This window comes from Stomoxys calcitrans, chromosome 4 (assembly GCF_963082655.1).
Source record: "Stomoxys calcitrans chromosome 4, idStoCalc2.1, whole genome shotgun sequence".
NCBI lineage: Eukaryota > Metazoa > Arthropoda > Insecta > Diptera > Muscidae > Stomoxys > Stomoxys calcitrans.
The window spans coordinates 110,769,731-110,787,927 of record NC_081555.1 but is presented as its reverse complement, the minus strand read 5'-3'; positions in this window follow the sequence as shown (position 1 = coordinate 110,787,927).

The following is an 18,197-nucleotide window of genomic DNA, read 5'->3' as shown; positions in this document are numbered from 1 at the left end:
GCCCTATTCCCAAAACCCTTAGGTTTATTTGACGATCATGATGGGACTCAAATGAAAAGTATTCGGGAGTAGATTACGAATATGGTCAGGAAATAGGCATTATAATTTATTAATAATGGAAGGGGGCGGACCCTCCACCGATACCCTAAAAACACTACCCAAAATCAAAAGTGGTCCAATAATGACAATATGTCAAATGAAAAGTTTGCGGGAGTAGATAACGAATCCGGCATACAAATTCATGTCGAAGTATAGGGCAGAACCGATTTTCTCGAAATTTTCGAATATTATGTAGATTGGTCTGGAAGGAAACATAATTTTTCGATATCAGAAGGGGGACGGACCCTCCCCCTGATGCCAAAAACAAATACCAAAACCAAAAGTGGACCGACCGGGACAATATAGGTATCAAATGAATGGTATTGGAGAGTAAAATACGAATATGGTATTAAAATTTGAGTCTAAATACAGCCTCAACCCCAAAAACTTCCCAAACTGGCATATTTGCCGTTCATTTCAATATGGGGCTCAAATGAATGGTATTCGGGAGTAGATTTCGTAACTGGCATACAAAATCAGGTCGAAGTATAGGGGGTCACGCCACCCCTCAAAAACGCTATTAGACCCATTATGACCATATGATACTTGGGTGAACCGATTCATTCAAAATCAGATCGAAGGGGCTCACGCCACCCCTCAAAAGTGCCATTAGACCCGTTATGACCATATGATACTTGGTTGAACCAATATTCTTAAAATTTGCATAAATTGTGTACATTTGTCTGGAAGGACACATAGGCTTCATAATTTTAAATATCTGGTGGAGGCTGACCTTCCCCCTCGCCCCAAAAACGCCACTCATAATCGAAAGTGGTCTGAGGGGCATAATTAGGGTGTCAAATAAAAGTTTATGGAGACCAGAAAACGAATATGGTATTAAGATTTGGGTCCAAGTAACCAGCGGGCCCTCCCAACCCCAGAACTCCTTTAAACAGATATATATGAAGTTCATGTTAATATTGGAATATAAAAATGGCATAAAACATTAAGTCCAAGTAATGGGAGGTCGGCCACCCCCAAATACCCCTAAATGGACATATTAGCCTACCGTGGCTATACGGGACTCAAATGAAAGGTAGATTTCAAGTATAACATTAAGAATTGCGTTCAAGTCTAGGTGGCGCTTTTCCTCCTAAAGATATGTCAAATGAGTTATTTGACCCATTATGACAATATGGGACTCAAATGAAAGGTATTTGAGAGTAGGAAACGAATTTGAAATCTAATTTTGGAGCCATGTGTTTTGGGGTACGCTCTAAAGCACCCCCTAAACTGAACTTCATTTCCGTTGGGAAGTGCAAAGTGCCGGTGGCCGCCGCAGCCCTAAAATACCCTCCCTCATAAAGGGTGATTTTTTTGAGGTTAGGATTTTCATGCATTAGTATTTGACAGATCACGTGGGATTTCAGACATGGTGTCAAAGAGAAAGATGCTCAGTATGCTTTGACATTTCATCATGAATAGACTTACTAACGAGCAACGCTTGCAAATCATTGAATTTTATTACCAAAATCAGTGTTCGGTTCGAAATGTGTTCATTCACCGTTCAGCGATGAGGCTCATTTCTGGTTGAATGGCTACGTAAATAAGCAAAATTGCCGCATTTGGAGTGAAGAGCAACCAGAAGCCGTTCAAGAACTGCCCATGCATCCCGAAAAATGCACTGTTTGGTGTGGTTTGTACGCTGGTGGAATCATTGGACCGTATTTTTTCAAAGATGCTGTTGGACGCAACGTTACGGTGAATGAACACATTTCGAACCGAACACTGATTTTGGTAATAAAATTCAATGATTTGCAAGCGTTGCTCGTTAGTAAGTCTATTCATGATGAAATGTCAAAGCATACTGAGCATCTTTCTCTTTGACACCATGTCTGAAATCCCACGTGATCTGTCAAATACTAATGCATGAAAATCCTAACCTCAAAAAAATCACCCTTTATTTACAGGCCATGACAATATGGGTCTCAAATTAAAGGGATTTGGTAGTACTGCACAAATTTGATATCCATATTTGAGTTGAAATGTCTGAGGTGCCATCCCTCCCCTAAAAAGCACTTCTCAGTACGGTAAGGTCACGAACAGTCTTGCAGTGTAAGAAGGAGATTAACGCCTTCTCTGAGGATGGGAAAATCCACATCGTTTGGGTGCCGGGCCATGACGGAGTAAGGGGAAATGAAAGGGCAGAAGATTTGGCCAGAGGACTGCCGTCTATAAACTTGGTTAACCCGAAGCCTTTCGGGTCGACGCAGTCCATGTTAAGGGAGTGGGCGACGAATGTAACATTGTGGAACAGCGAAACGGTCGGTAGGACGGCGAAAATCGAATGGGGGGATCCAGATCGTGAGAAGACGAGGCTATAACTGAAAGAAAGCACGAAGGAGGTCAGTGTTGCTATTGGTATCATAACGGGACACATAGAACTACGAGCTCACATGCCCTACACATGCTATCACAAGTGATATCATATTTAGGGCATGCGGTGAAGGCGATCAGACGTTGAAGAATTTCCTTTGTCATTGCCCGGCTTTTGCGTCCAACAGATACCGGTACTAAGGTGGAGACACAATATCAGACATGAACCAACTTAGGGGAGTGGCATTGAAAACAATTACCGATTTTATAAGTAGCATGAAATTCCTAACTTAAAATGTTCTTTTTAGAGGTTACTTTATAGTTTTTAGAGCGCACAACAAGCCGACTACTGGCTTAGGTGTATGTTCATAGTGGCATGGGGCGGATTAATATCTGGATCCACTTTTCAACCTAACCTAACCTACAGAGAAGTATTCGTTACAAAAAAAAATTGTAAAAGAGACACTAAAATAGGTAAAAATTGTTCAAAAATATAGAATTCCCAATTTTTATTCGTAATAGCGAAAAATCTGTTATAGTTCGACTGTATCTCCAATATCATAGCAATTCTTCTCCATTATCCTTTGTTCGCATTTTAAGAGATACCGAGCATAGAACAATGTGGAGATTATATAAGATTCGTCCCGGCCGAACTTAGCAAGCTTTTAGTTGTTTTTATTAATTGCTAGCATAAGCTCAAGCTCTTAACAATGTCTATTCTACAACATTTGCTACATCCACATATCCCCTCCAAATATTAGTTTTTATCCACTTGACATGGAAAATTCATTTCTACTTGGTTTATTTTAGATAATTAAAAATTTATTAAAAAAAAAAAATATGAAAAGATATTCAGCAAGGCTTCACCATCTGGCAAGTATGAGTAAAATGGCATGTGTGGAAAGACAAATGCATATAACAGGTGTACGTTGATTTAGATAAAGGTTAAAGTGAAAAATGATTTTTAAAGTGAGGAAACAAGTTTTTATACCCTATCCGTCCATGATAAATTGTAATCAAAGTACAGATTGGAATTTTTATTCGATCATCTTGTAGATTGGCACTGATTTCTGTTTTGGACTAGAGACAAAGTTTGAAATTGGAGGGAATCGGCTCAGATTTTGATATTGCTCGTCCGATATGTACGTTCGATTTGCACTATCATTGCTATAATTTGCTCATTTCATCGTTACAAAATTCGTCATGATGGTTTCCTTGTGACTCTTTAGATTATTGGTGAGTTTCGTAGATATCGGTTCACATTGAGATGAAACTTCGATATTTATGTATTGGCCCATTTTCATTTCAAGTGCATTTGCAAGTGCAATTCATCTTCTCACGGAAGGAAGGAAGGTTTTCTTGTGACTCTTCAGATTATTGGTGAGTTTCGTAGATATCGGTTCAGATTGAGATGAAACTTCTATACGTATGTATCGGCTCATTTTCATTTCAAGTGCATCTGCAAGTGCAATTCATCTTCTTAAAATTTGGCATTATGCCTTCTTTTATGGGTTCTATTATGTGTTGGAATTTGGTCAAAATCCGTTCAGATTTACACATAATTCCCATATGCATGTGGATATCTTCTTCCTATTTTGAGTAACATTGCTATATCAGTCATTAACCGATCTTTACGAATTTTGACGCAAAGCGAACTCTTTTACGGTTCAGATCAGGGCTGCCGAGTCGGGGTCTTGGAGTCGGAGCATAAGAGTAGAAAGGCCCAATACATATATTTTCGCGTAATGACAGACATTCTATCTGTGTCAAATAACACTTCTTCCGTACTACACATGATTTTGTTCATCTGTTGGAAGTTGTATTGATGGCTTCGAACGCTAAGACAATGGCAATGATTTTGTTCATCTGTTGGAAGTTGTATTGATGAACGACATTCTATCTGTGTCAAATAACACTTCTTCCGTACTACACATGATTTTGTTCATCTGTTGGAAGTTGTATTGATGGCTTCGAACGCTAAGACAATGGCAATGGCTCCCGCTGTTGCTCCGTGTGCCCAGGTTCGAATACTGGCCGGGCTCTGCCGAAAATTGAAAAATTAAAAATTCGGCAGAGCCCGGCCAGTATTCGAACCTGGGTACACGGAGCAACAGCGGGAGCCATTGCCGTTGTCTTAGCTTTCGAAGCCATCAATACAACTTCCAACAGATGAACAAAATCATGTGTAGTACGGAAGAAGTGTTATTTGACACAGATAGAATGTCGTTCATCAATACAACTTCCAACAGATGAACAAAATCATGTGTAGTACGGAAGGAGTGTTATTTGACACAGATAGAATGTCTGTCATTACGCAAAAATACATGCATTGGGAAAGTACATCTAATAAGCAGGGTTGTCGATCTTGGTTAATGTGGTAATTGTATCACAGATGCGTTTTGGCTATCAATACGATTCAAATACAACATACCAACGCACGGCCCTTGAAGCCATCACACCTAATATGATTGAAGGGTCTTCTTACCAAGTACGAAACGTGTCCCATAGTGGTTGGTGTGTGTTTGGCTTTCCTTTTCCATTTGCATCTCCGATCATTGAGCTCGTCTCGGAAGAGAAGCAAACATAAATTGTAAAATTTAATGATCTCGCCCTAACAGGCAAGAAACTTGACAAATTTATAAAAATCTTTAAAGTAGACTTAGGTCATTAAGCATTTAACGTTTTTCGATGTGGCCCCTTCGTTTATGAATTCTTAGCAATAATTTCTGAAGCAAATTGCAATGGGCAAATCAATAGCAACTTTTACTGTTCTACTTAAAATCCAATCAATAATTTCAATTTAGTGTTTGATTCTTTATTTAGACAGCCACTAATACAATTCGACGATATGAGAGAGTTGAATTATACATTCGAGTATATGTTCGTTCTATTGCACGAGAATGTCTTAAAATACAATGAAAAGTACTCATGAAGACATATAAGTTGAATAGATTTCAATAGACATGAATGTTGCTCTTATTAACATATAACAAAAAGCTCATTTCAAGTATACTCTGTCCCTAGAAGGGCATTATACTTGACTTGATGAGGAAGATGGACATCACCAAGCTCAAAAAACAGACGGACTGTATCCAAGTCAGCAAGTTCGGGAAAGAACGCATGGTGGAAGTCTTATGCTAGCAAAACCAAGTTTTGGTCGTGAAGAAATGGAAGTTCTTCGTCAGGAAGGAGAAGAAGGAAGCAAATCCCCTTGTGGTGGGTTTTGATAGAGTCTCCATGACAAGTTTGGCTGTGGATTTGTATTTAGTCGGTGACTGAAACACCTTGTCACCAGCTTTACTCCGGTGGATGAGAGGCTAGCCACAATCCGCATAAAAGCCAAATTCATCAACATCAGCCTTTTTTGTGCCCATGCTCCTACGGAAGACAAAGACGAGCAGACCAAGGATATTTTCTACGAGCGCCTAGAGAGAGAATATGATCGAGGGAATATGAAATTTAAATCGTTCTGGGAGATTTTAATGCGAAAATAGGGAAGGAAGACATTTTTGGTCCAACAGTCGGAAAGGTTACCCTCCACGAGATAACGTCCAGTAATGGGTTGAGGTTGATAGATTTCGCCGCTGCAAAAAACATGGTAGTTAGTAGCACCATATATTCATAAAGCCACATGACTGTCACCCGGTCAAAACACGAGATACCAAATTGATCACGTTGTGATAGATGGAAGGCATTTATCCAGCGTGTTAGATGTACCGATCTATCCGTGGAGCGAATATAGATTCGGATAATTACCTTGTTGCAGCAAAGGTTCGCACCCGTTTGAACATGGCGAGGAAAGTACAATCTGACACTGCAAGGAAGCTGGACATTGAAAAGCTGCAAACACAACAAATGGCAGCGGCATACTCCACTCGACTGACCCAATTGCTTGATGAAAGCACTCCTTGTTCCGATGATATAATGGCGCAGTGGCAAAATATTGCCCACTCCATGGAAAATGCCACGAAATCCGTACTTGGGTACCGGAAGCCTCCTCCAAGAAACCCATGGTACGACCAAGAGTGTCGAGATGCTACTGAAGCGAAGAATGCGGCATATAGAGCAACCCTGCAATTAGTAGCAACGCGCCAGATGAAGGAGAGGTATCGGGAGAAAGGGAAAGAGGAAAAACGTCTATTCCGCAGAAAGAAAAAGGAAATGGAAAGACGTGAGTGTGAGCGAATTGAGATGTACAGGAGTCAGAATGAAGTTCGGAAATTCTACCAAAGAATTAAAGACTTGAGTGTGAGCGAATTGAGATGTACAGGAGTAAGAATGAATTTCGGAAATTCTACCAAAGAATTAAACATTAAACCGATGGCTTTGGTGCAGGCACATCCTCCAGCAGAGACAAAGAAGAAAATCTGGTAACTGACACAGATAACATGCTGAGGATATGGAAAGAACATTTTACCCAACTGCTAGTGTCCGACGTTGACAGCGAATAGGATATCGCAGAACCAATCCCTGATGATGGTATAGAATGTTTACCTCCTAGTCAGAATAAGGTCCAAGTAGCGGTGACCCAACTAAAGAACAACAAGGCAGCAGGAGCCGATGGGTTACCCGCTGAACTATTTAAGACCGGAGTCGACACGCTGATAAGGCGCATGCATCAGCTTATCTGCGTAATCTGGCTAGAAGAACTCATACCCGATGATTGGAACCTCAGCATACTATGTCCCGTACACAAGAAAGGAAAAGTGTCCTGCTGGGACAAAGAAGGAAATCTGGTAACTGACACCGATAACATGCTGAGGATATGGAAAGAACATTTTACTCAAAGAAGGAGTAATGCCGAAGAGGATGCCGCAGAACCAATCCCTGATGATGGTATAGAATATTTACCTCCTAGTGAGAATTAGGTCCAAGTAGCATCCAACTAAAGAACAACAAGGCAGCAGGAGCCGACGGGTTACCCGCTGAACTATTTAAGACCGGAGGTGACACGCTGATAAGGCGTATTCATCAGCTTATCTGTGCAATCTGGCTAGAAGAACGCATAGCCGATGATTGGAACCCCAGCATACTATGTGGCGTACACAAGAAAGGAGACAAGACGGAATTTGCCAACTACAGAGGAATAAGTCTCCTCCCCATCGCATACAAGATACTCTCGAGCGTACTGTGTGAAAGATTAAAACCTGAAGTCATTGAGATTATTGGGCCCTATCAATGCGGCTTTAGACCTGGTAAATCCACCCTAGACCAAATATTCACACTGCGCCAAATCCTGGAAAAGACCCGAGAAGGACAAATCAACACTTACCATCTCTTTGTTGACTACAAAGTCGCCTTCAATACTCCTTTACGTTCAAAGGTATTTCAAGCCATGTCTGAATTTGGTATCCCTGCAAAATTAATAATACTCTGCAGGATGACACTTGCTGACACAGATGTCTTCAAACATGTTTGTTCGTGGATTTTTTTTTTTCAGAATCCATGATGGTGGGTTCCCAAGAATCGGTCCGGCCAAACTTACAACATTTTTACTTGTATATATATCGATTTTGCTATATATATAGCTTATAATTTTTTTGTTTTCAATATTTTATATTATGCCTTAATGTGTCATTCCGGTGAAACTAAAAAGCTTTCGAACTTGTACAATATTTGTTATTAATACCAGCTTGTTACTATCTTTTACTAATGCTTTTCTTTATCTTTTTTTCAGGTAAGATCTTTTCTCTAGTCGATGTTGCTTAATAACATTTGGTAAGCTTTTGGTTTTTGGTGAAATTTTGTAACAATATGTCAATAAAAAATTTTTTCAAAGGCAAATGTTTCTTTAGTCCATATTTTTAATAAATGCCATCATTCTTCAAACTACCAACAGCATTCCGGATGTTTGGACGCAAATTTAAGCACTAGATTCGTATTCTTAGCAAAATATACACGGGCTTTTGGGACCCATATTGTCGTATATATGTATCTGTACGAAAAAAATCTAATGACAGATTTGAAGTTTGCTCCTTTTCCACCTTTCATTTAAGCCATTCTCATTTTGTACTCCAAAATTCAACCCAGATATTTTGACCTCATGCTTAATGTCAGATTCGTACCCTCTTCGCAAATACCTTTTATTGGTGTCCCTTTTACTACCGCTTTGTCAACATGTCCATTTTGAGGGATTATTTAAGTTGGGGGAGCCCCCATTAACTTGGTCTTCAATTTGTGGCTTCTACAACCTTAAAAGTCCATATCGGATGAAAGATATGCATATATGAGAGCTATATGTTAAGCCTCAAACAGAACTCCTCATGCAAAATTGTTTAAATCCTTAATCGGCCATATTGGATGAAAGATATATGGGGGATTACAAATGTAATCATTCCCATTGTAACACCTAGAAATATTCGCCTAAGACCCTATAAAGTATATATATCCCTGATCGTCTCAACGTTCTGAGTCGATTTAGCTATGTCCGTCCGGCCGTCCGTCTGTTGAAATCACGATAGCTGTTAAACACGTAAAGCTAGCCCCTTGAAATTTTACACAGATACTTAATATTGATGTAGATCGTTGGGGATTGCAAATGATATCGGTTCAGATTTGGATATAGCTCCCATATAAACCGATCTCCCGATCTGAGTTCTTGAGCCCTGGAAGTCGCAATTTTGGTCCGATTTGGCTGAAATTTTGCAATTAGTATTTTTTTAAGACTTTCAACAACTGTGCCAAATACCGTCTAAATCGTTCTATCAACTGATATAGCTCCCATATAAACCGATCTCCCGATTTCACTTCTTGAGCCCTTACAAGCCAAATTTGCATGTAGTGTTCGGTTAAACTTTGCATGTAGCGTTCGGTTACGACTTCCAATAACTGTGCTGAGTACGCGCCGAATCGGTCAATAACCTGATATAGCTCCCACATGAACCGATCTTCCGATTTGACTTCTTGAGCTCTTACAGACGCAATTTACGTCGAATTCGGATGTAATTTTACATGTGGTGTTCCGTTATGACTTCCAACAACTGTGTGACGTACGAACGTTCTACCGTTCGAATCGGTCTACAACCTGATATAGCTCCCATATAAACCGATCTCCCGATTTGACTTTTAAGTACTTACAAGCCGCAATTTTTGTCCGATTTGCGACTTCCTACAACTGTACCAAATACGGTCCAAATCAGTCTATAACATGATGTAGCTTCCATATATACCAGTCTGTCGATCATCCTTGTTCGATTTCTAGAAGCTTTAATTTTTGCTGGTATGACAGATGTTTGGATAAAATTGTGCCCTACAACTAAATTTATTTTGTATAAATTTTAAGCAGAATCCATGGTGGTGGGTTCCCAAGATTCGGCCCGGCCGAACTTAGCTTGCTTTTGCTTCTTATGATCTCGCTGATCGTCGATTGAAACTAACTTCGACCGAGCAGCATGACTTTGTCCGCACGTTCGATTTATTTCAATTCATCTCTGTTGGAATCCAATGGATTTCATTCCATTACATAGTTCTAGAGAATCGGCGAGAACCGTTGACGCTTTCCCGGTGTCAGCCCCTACCTCACCATCAGAAGAGTCAGTTCTTCAAGTGATTTATTACTAAAGGCGATGACGGGCCATCCACCTTCATAGCTGTCAGTATGTGGGACCATGCCAATCTTGGATCCGAATATGCATTCTAGCCATGACCGCGAAGATACCGACCGGCAGAAAATGGCAAACCACCCACACTTTCTTATCCTGCTTGAAAATATTACGTATCGCCATAACTTAATGCCCTACTGCTTCTGGCTGCTAGCAAAACGTGTCTCGGCCAGCTGAAATTCGACCGGCTGAAAATGGCGAACCAAATACACTTTCGTATCCTCCTTGAAAACATTACGTATCGCCATAACTTAATGCCCTACTGCTTCTGGCTGCCAGCAAAACATGTCTCGGCAAGCTGCAATCCTTACTTCGCACTTTCCCCATCCTAGATGCTTTGATTTTCTGTGGTGCTTTTACACATGCTTACACAGAGTGATTTTTTAGCTATTATTTTTTTGGCAACACTGGTTTAAACAGCTCACACATGTTTCGTGTTTTGTTTCACTGTCAAACATCTTCAGTTTGGTCTATAATTTAACCATGAATCCTTTTTCAAACGAACAACGCTTGCAAATTATTGAATTTTATTATCAAAATGCGTGCTCAGTTAAGAAAGTTCGTCGCGCGCTTCTTCAACTGAGCGCCGAAGCTCATTTATGGCTTGATGGTGATGTAAATAAGCTGAATAGTCGATTTTGGAGTGAAGATCAGCCATAACTTTTGCACGAGCTACCAATGTATCCAGTAAAAGTCACAGTTTGGTGCGGTTTATGAGCTGGTGGCATAATTGGACCGTACTTCTTTATAGATGATGCAAATCGTAACGTAACTGTGAATGGTGAGCACAATCATAAGATGATATCCAACTTTTGTTTGCCCAAATGCAAGAGCTTGACATGTCGTTTCAACAAGACGATGCCACATGCCACACAGCATGCGTAACAATGGACTTATTGAGAGGCGAGTTCGGTGAACATTTTATTGTACGTTCGGGACCGGTCAATTGTCCGCCTAGATCGTGTGATTTAACGCCTTTAGATTATTTTTGTGGGGCTTGAAGCTTAGTGCTTTTCGCACTGAATTTGGTGTTTTTTAGGTGGGCGCTATTTGCATTTCTAGTTATTGCTTTTTAACCTTTGGGGATATGTAGTTCTCTCCAATCAATAAGTGGAGTCCGATTACAGTTTTACCCAATGATCAGCAACCACTTTCGCCGAGTCCAAACGAAGCGCTGCTTAAGACAACTCTTCGAAAAAAAGTCTGAATATAAGACAAATTCCACCCGTGATTTGAACCTCGATGTTCTGATGGGTCATTAAAATTTTGCCCATGAACATTCCACTAGGGAACAGGAGCAAACTTCTCACATATTAATGAGTGCAGTCCGATTCAAGTTTAAGCTCAATGATAAGGCGCCTCCTTTTTATAGCCGAGTCCTAACAGCGTGCTGCTGTGCGACACCTCTTTGGAGAGAAGTTTTACATGGCATAGTACCTTACAAATGTTGCCAGGGGAAAAACACCGATGAAAAATTTTCTAATGGTCTCGCCAGGATTCGAACCCAGGCGATCAGCGCCATAGGCGGACATGTTTTGATAAAGCTGTCATATAAACCGATCTTGGGTCTTGACTTCTTAAGCCTATAGAGGGCGCAATTCTCGTCCGATTTGACAATTTTGCACATAGTATTTTGATATTACTTCCAACAACTGTGCTAGGTGTGGTTTAAATCGGTTCATATTATGATATAGCTGCCATATAAACCTATCTTGGGTCTTGACTTCTTGAGCTTCTAGAAGGCACAGTTCTTATCCGATTGTAGTGTTTTAATGTCACTTCAAACATCTGTGTTAAGTATGATGCAAATCGGTTCATAATCTGGTATAGCTGTCATAAAAACCGATCTTGGATCTTGATATCTTGAGCCCATAGAGCGCGCAATTCTTATCCGAAATTATACAAATTTTGTACAACGGCTTCTCCCATGGTTTTTAACATGCGTGGTGTGAATCGATCTATAGCTTGATACAGCTCGCATATAAACCGATCTCCCGATTTTGCTTCTTAAGCCCCGAATCGGACTATAACTTGATATAACTCCCCCTCTTCCTCCGTCTGTATTCATTATTCTTTGTTTGCCTATGAAGAGATCCTGCATATAAACTATACAAATGCTATCCATGTTGAAGGGTACATAAGATTCAGCCAGGTCGAACTTAGTACGCTCTTACTTGTTTTCTTTTTACTTATTCCAAGAATAATCCTAACACTAAGCTACAATAGCAAATTATTGGAAGTTAGTGCTTTTGATACCCACCACCGAAGGATGGGGGTGTATTCTTTTGTTTATCCGTTTGCAACACTTCGAAATTTCCATTTCCATATACATCCTTGATCAGCGTAAAAAAACTAAGACGTTCTAGCCATGTCCGTCCATAGATATATTGAGCTGAAACTTTGCATAGATTCTTTTTTTGTTCATAAGCAGGTTAAGTTCGAAGATGGGCTATATCGGGCTATATCTTGATATAGCCCCCATATAGACCTATCTGTCGATTTGGGGTATTAGGCCCATAAAAGCCTCATTTATTATCCGATTTCGCCGAAATTTGGGACAGTGAGTTGTGTTAGGCCACTCGACATCTTTCTTCAATTTGGCCCAAATCGGTCCAGTTTTGGATATAGCTACCTTATAGACCGATCTCTCGATTTAAGGTTTTGGGCCCATAAAAGGCGCATTTATTGTCCGATTTCTCCGAAATTTGGGACAGTGACTTGTGTTAGGCCCTTCGCCATCCATCTTCTATTTGGCCCAGATCGGTCCAGATTTGGATATAGCTGTCATATAGACCGATCTCTCGATTTAAGGTTTTGGGGCCATAAAAGGAGCATTTACTGTCCGATTTTACCGAAATTTGGAACAGTGAGTTTTAGATTTGAATATAGCTGCCATATAGAGCGATCTCTCGATTTAAAGTCTTGGCCCCATAAAAGGCACATTCATAGTCCGATTTCGCTGAAATTTGACACAGTGAATTATGTTAGGTTTTTCGACATCCGTGTCTTATATGTTCGATTGGTCTATATTTGGATATGGCTGTCAAAAAGATCAATATTTTGTTCTACAAAATTGAACAATGACTTGTACTTATAAGACCAGGCAATGTGCCGAATTTGGTTTAAATCGGACTATATTTCGATATAGCGGCTTTGGGGGGCATAAATTATGCATTTTTCACTGGATTATGACAAAAGCTTGTTTACATATATACCCGAGGTGATGGGTATCTAAAGTTCAGCCGGCCGAACTTAAAGCCTTTTTACTTGTTTACTCTTTATACCCTACACCACTACTGTGGTACAGGGTATTATAACTTAGTGAATTCGTTTGTAACACCCAAAAGGAAGAGAGATAGACCCATTGATAGGTATACCGATCGACTAAGAATCACTTTCTGATTCGATTTAGCTATGTCCGTCTGTCTGTCTGTCTGTCTGACTGTCCGTCTGTCTGTCTGTCTCTCCATGTTTATTTGTGTACAAACTACAGGTCGCAATTTTCATACGATCGTCTTCAAATTTGGTATGGGCATGTTTTTCGGCCAAGAGACGAAGCCTTTTGAAATTGGAAAAAATCGGTCGAGATTTGGATATAGTCCCATATATATGTTCGTCCGATTTGAAGTAATAATGCAATAAAATAGTCATATATTGACTGATTTCGGCAAAATTTGGCAGGAAGGATTTCCTTATGACTCTCAATATTATTGGGGAATTTTATAGAAATTGGTTCAGATTTGGATATAGCTCTCATATATACGTTCATCCGATTTGCAGCAATACTGTAATAAAACGGTCATTTGTCAACCGTTTCTCTAGAAAATTGGCAAGAAGAATTTTCTTATGACTCTCAATATTACTGGGGAATTTTATAGAAATTGGTTCAGATTTGGATATACCTCGCATATATATGTTCGTCCGATTTGCAGTAATACAGCAATAAAATGGTCATTTGTCAACCGATTCTCTTGAAATTTGGTAGGAAGGATTTTCTTATGACTCCCAATATAACTGGTGAATTTTATAAAAATCGGTTCAGATTTTGATATAGCTCCCATATATATGTTCGTCCGATTTGCAGTAATACAGCGATAAAATGGTCATTTGTTGACCGATTCTCTTGAAATTTGGCAGCAAGGATTTTCTTGTGACCCTCAATGTTACTGGTGAATTTTATAGAAATCGGTTCAGATTTGGATATACCTCGCATATATATGTTCGTTCGATTTGCAGTTATACAGCAATAAAATGGTCATTAGTAAACCGATTCTCTCGAAATTTTGCAGGAAGGATTTTCTAATGACTCTCGATATTATTGATGAATTTCATAGAAATCTGTTCAGATTTGGATATAGCTCCCATATATATGTTCGTTCGATTTGGAGTAATACTGCAATAAAATGGTCATTTGTTAACCGGTTCTCTTGAAATTTGACAGGAAGGATTTTCTTACGACTCTTAATATAACTGGTGAATGTTATACAAATCAGTTCAGATTTGGATATAGCTCCCATATATATGTTCGTCCGATTTGCAGTAATACAGCAATAAAATAGTCATAAGTTAACCGATTCTCTCGAAATTTTGCAGGAAGGATTTTCTTATGTCTCTCGATATTACTGGTGAATTTCATAGAAATCTGTTCAGATTTAAGTATAGCTCACATAAATATACTTCGTCCGATTTTCACTCCCACTGCAAGCGCATTTATTGACCAATCTTCCCAAAATTTTGTACAACGCTTTCCTCGACGAATTCCACAATATCCATAAAGTTTGATCGAAATCGGTTCAGATTTAGATATAGCTCCCATCTCCCGTCATTTGTCAACCGTAGGTATTACATTTTGAACATATTTGCTTTGCTCGAAATTTGTTACAGTAATTTTAATAACCTATCTGAATATGTCCGCCGAGGTCCATCAAAATTGGTTTAGAATTCGATATAGTCCCACTTTTGTATTTAAAGGGTAGGTGTAGGGTATTATAAAGCCGGCACCGCCCGACTCTTGCCTTTCTTTACTGGTTTTTACAGAAAATTTTACCCTTTTTTACCCTCTTTTACCCTTTTAATAATTTTTATTACGCTTTTTATTGGTAAACTGTTGGCATCACTGCTCGTATTATGTAAATTATTTAGTGTCAGGATGAATTGAAAATAGTTAGTTACATCCGTCTAATGTTACATATTTAATTCGTTATTGCAGCAAATAAATATAATTGCATTTGAAGTGTTTCCAAAATGTTGTTATTGTTGTTGATGGGGCTGCTATCATTGGTGGTGTCATTAGTGTTTGTCACGTTAGAATTATGGTAAACAATTAAAATCATTTATTTTTAATTTTATTACATGGGCCAAACATAAGGTCATTAAATAAATTCTAAACTGCTGCTAACGACTGTGGTGTTGACTGCAAAAGTGATGCCTAATGGGCTACAAAAATATTTTTTTTCTTTTTTTGGAGCCACAACAAAGGGGATAGATAGGCAGGGCTTTATGTCAGTAGGTTGTCAGAACAAAAGGAATCTAACCCTACTGAAAGCAAGGATAGACAGACAGACTAACGTGTAGACAAGCATGCTAGCAGGCAGGTGATAGATATTTGCTTTTAAAAATTTACGTTTGCAAATTTTGTGAGCTTGTGTATGCAGTGCATACTATGCACGTACGTGAGTGTGTGTGTGTGTGCGTTTTGGGGAAATATAAAATAAATTTATTGATGAATATGGCAAATATTTGCTGATAAATGTTATGAGCAAACATTCTTGTTGCCATTGCGGCAGGTATAGAATTTAATAACTTTTTGAACATTCATTATAACAGCAGCCTATATAAATAGGGAGTGGTGGTGGTGTGTATGTGGGTGGCAGAATCCTTTACTGTATAATATTTTTGCCATGTAGGATACATCTACAAAACCAGCCATAGAAAATTCTAATTTGTAAAATTACCTATTGGATGGTGGGTGGCATCATTCAATCCATGTGAATGATATCTATTTTTAATATTTGTAAAATTCTAATCATAATAATTCTAATAATGAATATAATTAAAACAGGACAAACTTTTTTCGTTTATAAAATATTTATTTTGTTTTTACATATCGTGGTTTCAAAACTAATTAGGTAATTTGTTGTGATTTTTTTTATTTAGCTGAAATTTTAATATTAACAAATAGCTAAATTTATTGTAAATGCAGATTTTTATCAAATTTGTAGAAAAATAATAAATTAATAGGATGAGTGTCATATTCATGCTGTGATTTCTTTTGTTACATGTCGAAACATGTCATCAAACTACCACATTGAATACAAAAACTTTATTTAAGACCCACAGATCTTTCTTCCGTGCGGGGTTCCATGCTATTTCTCCCATCGTCCCCAGAAATAAAATATGCGGGGCGAAGCAAAAAGTTAGCACAAACATGGGGTGTGCAGCTTGCACGCAGCGAATGAGCTAAAGGAAATGGCCAACGGTGGCGCTCGCAGATTTTCAGAAGATTCACCATCACGAAAGCTCGGCCTAGAGGGTCGCTGGGAGCCCCAGCACTAGGTACCCATGCGATGGCCCTATCCGCCATCTATCGAAAACATCACGAAAAAAAAGAAATAATATAACTGACAACCCCATGATGACGACCTATGGATTCAAAACACGGTTTATGATTGGAACATGGAACGTCATAACTCTCTCAGAAGCATTGAGACTTTACCAAGTCCAGAACGAGATGTAAAACTTCAACTTAAACATCCTCGGTTTAAGTGAAGTACAATGGTCGAAATCCGGAACAATGGATCTTCAAGATGGCTACCACTTCATGTTTTCAGGCAATGACATACACCGTATAAATGGGATCGGTCTTTTATTGACGCCGAAAGCAAAGCAAGCTCTTCTATCATACAATGTTATATCTGAACGCATCATGACGACAAGATTAAATCCAATATTCCGCAAAAACATCCATTGTACAATGCAACGCGCCAACCGAACCCGATGACGACGAAACAAAGGATCAATTCTATTCCCTACCCGACTTAGTGACACGCTCTCTACCAAAGAGAGGAATTAAACTTGTTATGGAAGATTTTAATGCCAAGGTGGGCAATAACAACAATAATCTACAATCAATGAAGGGAATGACAATGGCGACAGATTGGTTGATTTCAGCGCAAGACCAAAATTCCCCCCTAAAAATATACCCAAATATACTTGGGAATCACCAAGTGGAAGCAACCGTAATAAAATCGACCACGTACTTAACAGCAAACTCTTTATGGGTTCGCTGATGGAAGTGAAAATTAGACGAGGAGCAGACATTGATAGTGGCCAATCTACGTCTACGCCCAGCCGTAGTGAAAAGGGCTCAAATAAAAGCACAAAGTTCAACTTATGAAAGCTAAAACCCTAAACCGTAACAGCGCGCGAATACAAGGCAAAATTCGCGAAGAAGCTGCAAAATAAAACCCATACAAGGGACGGCATAACAGCACCATTGGGATTGCTTGACGATCCCAAATGCCATGAATAAGCGAGGAAACTATAGAGGAAATAAAATACCGGAAACGTCGTCACAACGCTTTGCTACGGGCAAAATCAAGAGTAGCTTAACCCTCAGCCAGGACTGAAATCGCGGCTTCGCCTCGTGGGCAAGTGCCTAGTTCGTAGCTAATAGCGATAAGCGAATATATTTACGTATGCTGGCAGAGCAAGCCGAAAATGCAGCTTATATTGGAGACATGCGTGGTGATTACGAGTCAATATAACAAATTAGCCGCAAAAATATAAGGCCAACGGCAATAATAAATGATGAGGACGGATCGGTATTATCCACACCCGAACAGGAATTAGAGCGCGATGGCATGGTTTCTTCAGCTCTGAAGGATCAGCAACCGAGGACGTAGGCTTCGTCCTTCTTATATATCTACGGCCTAATCCACTTGCGAATAAATTGAGGCAGTTTTGGTCTCATTCAAAAACGGCAAATCAGCGGGCCCTGATAAAATACCTGCTGAACTGTTGTGGTATGGGGTACACCCCCTAGCTCAAGCAATCACCCCAATTGAGGCAGTTCTGGTCTCAAACAAAAACGACAAATCAGCCGGCCCTGATAAAATAACTGCTGAACTGTTGTGGTATGGGGTACACCCCTTAGCTCAATCAATCACCCCAATAATCAGA